Raw genomic sequence first — 7,460 nt, forward strand, 5'->3', positions numbered from 1 at the left:
ATGAATAGAGACAACATGGTATGCTGCCATGTGCTCTCAAGACCCTTGTTTCCTCCTCTGTCACCCTTCCGCATTCCTACGTACACCTGCTGTACTTTGTACCACTTCGACACTGCTATGAGTTGAAATCTACCTGGACACATACAGGTACACTTCCACTCAACTAAGTCCACATATGCTTTGTATACAATTCGCAATATTACGCATATACTCAAGCACCCATAATTTGACCATGAAGTCCATCCTAAACATCACAGTGAGGGGATCTTGGGATCAAACTGGATGGTGATGAACTGTAGTGGTAGAAGGAGTATAGTAGTACATTCAGTACAGTACTGTGTGTACCGTATCTGCCTGCTCTATCTGGGTCTTTTGAAGCAAAGCAGTCACTTCCCTGTCGAGAGTGAAAACACACCACCCCTGTCACCACACCTGAAAGAGTCACACCTCACTCAGGTATGTCCTGCTGTGAACAACTATGCGTGTGTGCATATTTCAACACAGTCAAACTTGCTATTTGGAGGACTTTTTCTCATTTACCTTCATAAAAACTCCCTAATGGTATCAGTGCTATAATCACCAACGGGCATGTGGGCATGCACACTACATATAATATGGAGAGGAACACAAGAGGAAAGTGTCCAGAAGAGGGCAGCACATATTCATTTCTGAAAGGGTTATCCTACTGAATCATTTGTATTAATTGCAGTTATTGACTGTGTATGGAAATATGTCAACTTCTACGGAAGAATTTACAAATATACATGAAAATGAATTACTATGGTTACCACTGGACAGCACTCCATCTGAGAAACCACATAAAAGTACCATCACCTCATGATACGATTACACTTTTCATTATCATCTTTTTCATCTTCTATTATTTTGTTCAACAAACCTACGTTGAAATAAGTCAAACCGAACTAGAATTCCATGGAAAAGACAACCTAGTAATAATAAATCATACAAGTCATAATTACACATGTATGTATAACATTTTTGAAAATCATAAAATAAAATACTAAAAAATAAGAGTGAATTAGAATGTATGAGTGACATTTCCTAGCAGTCGCATTTGGGGTTCCCAGTCCCGAGCTGGTCCAACATTTCCTAGCAGTAGCATTTAGGGTTCCCAGTCCCAGGCTAAGTCCAACATCTCCTTGAGTGCATAGTCTGAATGTGCGTGACTGACACCTGCTGGACTAACGTGGAACAGCAACATACCGTACTGTACATTACATCCTATTTACAGGGCTATTACAGCTGTAATCACTCACATTCATATGTTAATATATGTGCAGGTTTATTGGATATTGAATGCAGCATCACTGCATCGTGTGTGTGTTAATGCTGAGCATCCCATTACCGTCCAGCCGTTTGCATCCAAATTACAGTTTTCCATTTCTGATGTTTTTTTTATTGAAATGTTTCAACTAATTCATCTTTCTTCTTGTAAATATTTTTCTCCATATTTGGACTTTATTCTCAGAACATTATACATTTTTCCACAAGCTAATTTTCCAAACATGACAACTTTGTTTTGTTTGTTTCTAATAAAGTTATGCCTTTAAAAAATTGACTTTTTTCCTTAATATTTCACCTTTATCACCTTTAGAAATGTTAAAATGTAATGTGTTATTTTTCCTCATCAGATATAGTTTAACTTTATTCTTTGAAATAGTGACAGCTTCCATTTGTGCTTTCTTATGAATGCTACATTGAGAATGTGGCACTTTGGACATGCCTGATTGGATGACTGATCGATTTCTAGGAGATTGCAGTGAAAAGGTGTCGATTGGAATGTTGGGAACAAAGTGGAGAGGGTGTTGCAGGTGTGAGTGGATGCACGATGCCGTCTTCTCTGTCTTCTCATGCTTGTGTTTGCTGTCGCTTTGCTTTTGCTGCGGTAAAGAAGAAACCGACACGCTCTCATTCAGTCACCTCAGCATCTTTCACCTCTCCCTGACATGCTGACATCATCATGCTGGAGTTCATTCTAGGTCAATGTAGCCCATCCAGGTATCCCTGTGGCTCACATGACATTCATGTATGCCAACTATTTGATGAAGACCTTTAACACTGAACGGGTTGCCGGCAGCAGTACTTGCCATGCTATTTTTAAATGACCTTACAGTAAATCTTCAACTATGTGCACACTTTCAAACAATACTGCAAAGGTTTCTGAAAAGACAAAGCTTTGATACCAAGTCAGGATAATCCACGTGTACAGGGTAGGGGCTATGGGTGGGGGGCTAAGGCGAGGCCTTTTTCCTACAAGGACAACAGCAGCAAAACCTGCGCTTCCTGGATGACCCGCTCTACGTCCTGTTTACAAAGGACCTGAAACAGGAGCAGATAAAACTACGGCGATGCCAGCGCTGTAGACAGCGATTAGCAGCCAACGAAGGTTTGACAAACTCCAACTGATCTCTGACAAGGAACTTTGTTATGACTTTCTCAGTGAGATGGTACAATAAATGTCAATGTCCCTTTTTGTTGTTAGGCACCAGTCCGTCTAACAACTACAGGAATGTTAGGAATGGGATATATATTTTCCCTCAATTCCCAACATCAACATGGAATATTTTCCCTCTGCTATCAACAAGACTTCAATATGCCTTGTTTAAACTCTGGGAAAATATTCCATTCCAACAGTCCTATTGAGGACTGTTATTGGGAATATAAGAAAAATATTAATAATATCAATAGTACTGTTAATATGGAATATTTTCCCCCCCATTCCATTCCCAATGGTCTTATTGAGGGCTGTTGTTGGGGATGGTATATTTTCTCTCTGCTAACAACTAGTCTTCATCATGCCCTGTTTAAAGCAGAGGGGAATATTCCATTCCCAGCAGGACTGTTGTTGGAATGAAATATTTTCCATTCATTTGGGATATTTTCCCTCAATTCCCACTATCAACATGGAATATTTTCCCTCCGCTATCAACAAGACTTCAATATGCCTTGTTTAAACTCTGGGAAAATATTCCATTCCAACAGTCCTATTGAGGACTCTTATTGGGAATATAAGAAAAATATTAATAATATCAATAGTACTGTTAATATGGAATATTTTCCCCCCATTCCATTCCCAATGGTCTTATTGAGGGCTGTTGTTGGGGATGGTATATTTTCTCTCTGCTAACAACTACTCTTCATCATGCCCTGTTTAAAGCAGAGGGGAATATTCCATTCCCAGCAGGACTGTTGTTAGGAATGAAATATGTTCCATTCATTTCCAACAGGAAATATTCTGTTCCTAACAGCCTTGTCAAAGGCTGTTGTTCGGAACGGAATCAACAAACCTTCAACATGTCTTGTTCAAAGCAGAGAGAAAATATTCCATTCCTGACAACACTTCATGTATGTTCTTGCCTTTTACAGCAATGACGTGCATGTAATGTTGTTGCTCTGAGCGCCATGACAGTGTCTAGCACGAGTGTGTGTGGGTGAGTGAGAGACGGAAAGAGAGAATGTGCGGCTTTCACAAGTCCCTGTGATTGGGTCCCAGCCTGTTTGATTTCTCAGTGTGGACCGGATAATCCCATAATCTGATAACGACCCACTGTGCAGATTTAGTGATTAAAGATCTGAGGCAAATGGTCATTGCTATGGCTGCCAAACAACAGGAAGTAGAGAAGTGAGGAGAAATACATTGGTGACTCATGGATGGATCCTCTCGTCCAATCAATGTGACAAATGCACATTGATTGGACGAGAGGATCCCTCCATGAGTTCCTCTTTTTCCAAATAAAGCTCTCCATTCAAACTCATTTCAGTTCATCCTCTGTCTCAGTGAAAATGAATCTTTTTCCCGCCGTGGTATGAAGAAGAAGATCAATGAAAGATGAATGATGATGATAATGTCACATATAATGAGGCCAGGTGATGTAGATGGTGTGGTCCATCACTTCACATCAGATGTTTGTCCGAGCAGCTGATGACTTGTTGCGTCAGTAAAACCTTGATTTACCAAAACCTCTTTATACAAAAAATTCAGGATACGAAATGGCTTTCACAAAATTTCCGTCCCATCTCACTAAAACATTCAACATACAAAAACAAAAGTGAAAGAGCTCGTCGAGGGTGTACCCTGCCTCTCGCCCAAAGACAGCTGGGTTAGGCTTCAGCATACCCCTGTAACCCTAATGAAGATAAGCAGCATAGAAAATGGATGGATGGAAAAATTGAAGTGCCACTCCGAAAAGTGTTGTAGCATGACGCGAGGCTGCGTTGTGTTTGTTGTGCCCTCCCATTGGCTATCTCGGTTATCGCCTAGAATCCTCAGCGATGCCATGTCACAGTGTGACGTAGCGGAGTGTCACACTGGAATAGCATACCGAAATCTCTCATTCATTGTCTTGAGTTTTTGTGCTGTGAATTTTCGAGGTAAAATAACCATGGGTCCAGATAAGTGAACCCAATTAAAAAAAGTTATGTAAATTTAAGTATAATTTCTGTCGTCTGTCAAACATCTATTAGGCCATTTAGAGAGTCAATCTTCTCTCAAAATATGAAAATTCCAAGATACGAAAGCCCCTCCGGAGCAATTAATTTTGTATCTGGAGGTATGACGGTATTGCAAGAAATTGTGTTGTTGGAAGCACCTTTCTCGTCTTGATAAATGTGCTGCAAAGTTGCTTTGAAGAAACGCTAAGCTTCTTGAGGTATTAGACCTTTGCAAACGTTGGATTTCATGTTATGTAATCTGGCGGCACAGCAAAGTATAAACACAAGTCACCCAAATCAAAAGCTCATGGAAAGCATTTAGCTGGCAATGCTCCACACTACTACACAACCCTACACACCACCACACACCACTACACAACAAACAAAACACACCACTGACTTTCATTAGAAGTCCACTGCGAGCTGAAGGCTTTGGGCTGAGCAGCCGATGACACCAAAAGCACTAGGCAGCCATGAGTTCCATCATTACTTGTGTCATACTACAGTGGAACCTCGGTTAGCATCGGTTAGCATCTGCCTGGTGCGCATTCTATTAGCTTGCTAAGACAAGGAAACAGAACGTGGTAGTCCGCTATGATGTCATAAGAGGTTGGCTCCGTAGTTCTTTGCAAGCTAACACAGTTACGTTAACTCAAACTTTACTTTTAAGAAAAGTACAATGAAAAAATATGACAATTGATTGCAATCTACTCATTGTATTTCTACTAGGTCACACTTTCTGTGTGTATGCTGGAGGCCCCGCCTCCACCCTCCCAGACTGTATGACTGACAAAAGGGCTCACTCTGTTCATGACGTTGTTCTATGGAGCAAACGTGCCAGGGTGTGAAAGTGATGCGCAGAATGAACCCTCTTCCTGTCAGACACCACGCACATGGCAACATGTTGATGATCCACTTCCTTTGCATAGTTTGTGTGATTTATCATCAGCGTCCCAAGGCTATAGTGCCCGTGAAACAAGATATTTTTAATTTTGCAAGATCTTGTAAACCTCTAAACATTGAGCATAAAAATGGTGTTCATGTAAACTTGCAGTGTTTTGTGAAGTTAGTGTGTTTTTAGGGCTCGAGCACTGACCAGTGCGAAAGCCCTATTGTAATCGTTCCGTTTTTTATTCTGACGAAAGGACGGCCATTTTGAGGGCCTTAACATGCCCGAAAACTCACCAAATTTTGCAAGCGCGTCAGGTCTGGCGAAAATTTCGATCTGGTGGGGGTCCCGAAAACAATGTTCCAAAATTGACTCTCTAGCGCCACCTTTAATTTTTGAAAAAATTGGCCCCCGCCACCAGTTTCACCTATCGTCACGAAACTTGGTGGAGACGTCTATCGTGACAGGACGGACCAAAAAGTCTCAAGAACCCATATTGGAAAACGAACAGGAAGTCGGCCATTTTGGATGGCGGCGGCCTTTTTTGTGCCAGAAGTTGGGGTCGTATCTCGACGAACTCCTCCTAGGGGGTTTGACCAAATGAGTCCGTTGTTGCATCAACGGACACTAGACGGATGGCCGACGTTAAATTGCGAAGGATTTTGGGATATTCCATACGATGTGGGCGTGGCACGCCCCCAAATTTTGCCCATTTTCATATGTCCGGGCCTTGCACGCTGAGCGTAACTGTAGACGTGAATAACTTGGCTCCACGTGGTCAGATCTTCATCATACTTGGTACATGTGATCATGGCCCCGCCCCGAAGGTCCCCGTTGGTCACTTCCTGATTTCGTCGCAGCGCCACCTATTGGCGACAGGCTAAAGGCGTGTCATCTACATGAGGCCTTTTCTGCCAGGAGATTCATCAGATGAACATCGGGGTCACAAGGTCACTGCCTGACAGCCTGGTGAAGCCTGTTGATGGACCATGATGCAGGAAAAGCGCACGTGGTGGGCGTGGCCTGGCGGCGAATGCTCAGGCCTCGCCATTTACATAGAAAAGGTCATCATTCGCCCGCAAAAGGTCGCATGGGCTTGAAAACTCATAGGGGGGGTCAGAATCCAGGCCTGAGCGGCCTGGTGTGGCCCCCATATGAAACCAAGCCAAATTGACTCACTAGCGCCACCTAGAAGTTTTAAAATAATTATCCCTCGCCTCCCGTTGCACGTATCGGCATGATTTTCGGAGGAGACATCACTCGTGACAGGACGCACAAAAAAGTCTCAATAACCCATGTTCTAAAACCAACAGGAAGTCGGCCATTTTAGGTGGCGGCGGCCATTTGGGGGCGGATGTAGGGGTCGTATCTTGACGAACTCCTCCTAGGGGGTTTGACCGAATGAGTCCGTTGTTGCATCAACGGACACTAGACGGATGGCCCACGTTAAATTGCGAAGGATTTTGGGCCGCTCCATAGGATGTGGGCGTGGCACGCCACCAAACTTTGACCATTTCATATCTGGCCCTGCCTGGTGTCTGGCCTTGCCTTGAAGCAATGTACATCAAAGTCAATACACAGTTTGACTGACAGACTGATGATGTCAGTTGATGGACTATGATGTGTGTAAAGCACATGTGGGGGGCGTGGCCACGGCGAATGGTCAGCCTTCGCCATTGACCATCAAAAGGTCATCATTTGCCTGCAGAAGGTCACAGGCTGCTGAAATCTTAAACGTGAGGCCTTAATCCAGGCCTGAGCGCCCTGGTGGTGCTCCCATGTGACACCAATCTAAATTGACACACTAGCGCCACCTAGAAGTTTCAATTCATTATCCCTCGCCACCCGTTACACGTATCACTATGATTTTCGGTGGAGACGTCTATCATGACAGGACGCACTTAACGCTCCAGAAGCCATGTTCTAAACACAGTGCCACCAACTGGTGGAAATGTATATCTGCCGTAACTTCCTGATTCATGGTCAGATTGTCTTGAAATTTTTTTTGGTGTGTTGGGTCAATCTCTGGTCTGTTATACTGTGTGTACATAGACTCTATAGCGCCACCAACTGGTGGAAATGTATATAGCCGTAACTTCCTTCCACATGGTCGGATCAA

This window comes from Doryrhamphus excisus, linkage group LG16 (assembly GCF_037039965.1).
Source record: "Doryrhamphus excisus strain RoL-2023G ecotype Guam linkage group LG16, RoL_Dexc_Guam_v1.1, whole genome shotgun sequence".
Lineage (NCBI taxonomy): Eukaryota > Metazoa > Chordata > Actinopteri > Syngnathiformes > Syngnathidae > Doryrhamphus > Doryrhamphus excisus.